Source organism: Gossypium raimondii, chromosome 6 (genome assembly GCF_025698545.1).
Source record: "Gossypium raimondii isolate GPD5lz chromosome 6, ASM2569854v1, whole genome shotgun sequence".
NCBI classification, from domain to species: Eukaryota; Viridiplantae; Streptophyta; class Magnoliopsida; order Malvales; family Malvaceae; genus Gossypium; species Gossypium raimondii.
This window is the reverse complement of record NC_068570.1, coordinates 39,607,277-39,609,377: the sequence shown is the minus strand read 5'-3', so window position 1 is coordinate 39,609,377 and position 2,101 is coordinate 39,607,277. Positions and strand designations below refer to the sequence as shown.

General features: G+C 36.6%; 1 non-coding gene across 1 annotated transcript; it reads right to left on the bottom strand.

Moving 5' to 3' along the window:
* Window positions 1-1,012: 1,012 nt before the first annotated feature.
* On the bottom strand, window positions 1,013-1,116 carry LOC128042015 (small nucleolar RNA R71). The gene has a single exon (XR_008197223.1). It is a non-coding gene; the product is annotated as a small nucleolar RNA R71 (small nucleolar RNA).
* Window positions 1,117-2,101: the final 985 nt, after the last annotated feature.

The window sequence follows — 2,101 nt, the reverse complement described above, 5'->3', positions numbered from 1 at the left end:
GTTACCATGAATTTATTCGTAACAACATGAACATGAGTTAAATAATTCTAAGTTAAGAAATGTAATTAATCTAACACAATTATGTCATCGTGATTAAAATCATCTTTTGAACTCGTGCATTGGAACTTTTATTTTATTTTTATTTATTTTACTTAGTTAAAATCCTAGTTTTTAATCAGATCCTCAAATCAAAATATTTTTCTTCACCAAAGTGGTTTTAAAATTGCATTCATAAATAATTCTTTTCCCAGTCCTTATGGGTATGATAACTCAACATTTACTTGTCACTTTATTGCTTGTTGCGATTGTGTACACTTGCACATTTTTGTCGTTACAAGCTTTTGGCGCCGTTGCTGGGGACTGTTTTAAAAAGTCATTATTTGTGAATTTGTTAATTTTGCATTTTGGTTTATTTTTCTGTTCAATTTTAGCTTAATTAATTTTTCTATGTTTATTTCAGGTGTTTATGAGTATTGACCGAATTATCGATTTGCTCCGCATAGACCTTGAGATAGAAAGAATTGTTCGACAATAAAAAAGACAAGCAAGTTAGAGAAGGACCGAAGAGATGAACTTCGAAAATCTGAATCAAGGAAATAGAGCAAACACTGCTCAAAATCCTATCCTTATAGCTGATGATAGAGATAGAGATCTAAAACAGTATGTCATGCCAATGTTTCATGATTTTAATCAAGGTATTAGGATACCTAAAATCAAGGCACAACAGTTTGAGCTGAAGCCAATCATGTTCCAGATGCTTCAGACAGTGGGACAATTCAGTGGAATGCCTATCGAAGATCCTCATATTCACTGAAGACTATTTATGGAGGTGAGCGATTCTTTCAAGTTAGCCAAACTGCCCGAAGGTGCACTACGATTGAAGCTGCTCCCATATTCACTAAGGGATAGAGCTCGAGCCTGGTTGACCTCATTGCCACCAAATTCAATTTCCAAATTGCAAGAGTTAGCAAAAAGATTCCTCATGAAGTATTTCCCGCCTAGCAAGAATGCTAAGTTGAGGAACGAGATCACTGTTTTCCAACAAATGGATGAAGAGTCCTTGTATGAGGCATGTGAAAGGTACAAAGAATTATTACAGAAGTGCTCTCATCACATGATCCCACATTGCATCCAACTTGAGACGTTTTATAATGGTCTCAATGCTCACACGAGAATGGTAGTGGATGCTTCTGCTAATGGTGTTCTCCTTTCTAAATCTTATAATGAGGCTTGTGAAATCATTAAGAGGATTGGCAACAACAATTATCAATGGCCAACCAATCGAGCACCGTCAGGAAGATGAGTCATTGGAATACATGAAGTAAACGCTCTCACTTCACTCGCATATCAGGTATCATCAATATTCTCAATGCTTAAAAATTTTACCACTAATGGGTTTAATAGTTTTGCAACACAACCACTAAATTAATTTGAAAATGTAGCCTGTGTCTATTGTAGGGAAGGACATCTGTTCGAAGAATGTCCATCAAAACCAGAATCCGTGTATTACATGGGTAACCAGAACAAAAATTGAGGAAGCCAAGGACTACAATCCAATTCCTATAACCCATCGTGGCGAAACCACCCTAATTTCTCATAGAATAACCAAGGGGCTGGATCCAGTAACACATATGCCCAACTTAGACCGAGCCAACCACCTATTTTACCTAACAAGTTCAGAAACAACCTCAATTTGAACCATCCAATGGCTTAGAAAACTTGTTGAAGGCATACATAGCCAAGAATGATGTCTTAATCCAAAACCAAGCAGCTACATTGAAAAACCTAGAAAACCAAATGGGCAAGCTTACAATTGAACTCAGAAACCAACCACAAGGAGTTTTACCTAGTGATACGGAGAATCTGAGGAATCCAAGGAAGGAGCATTGTAAAGCATTGAGATTGAGGAGTGGAAAGACATTAGAGCCCAACATTGTAGAAGTTGAAGAGGAGCCGACTATGCTCAAGACTCAGAGGAAGTTCAACTGAGTGTTGAAATTTTAGTTTCACCAAAAATAGAATCTACAAAACCCCATAAGGTAATTTATGAACCAATCAATTCTGATAAACTAACAACTTCATTAGATGCAGAATTGCCATA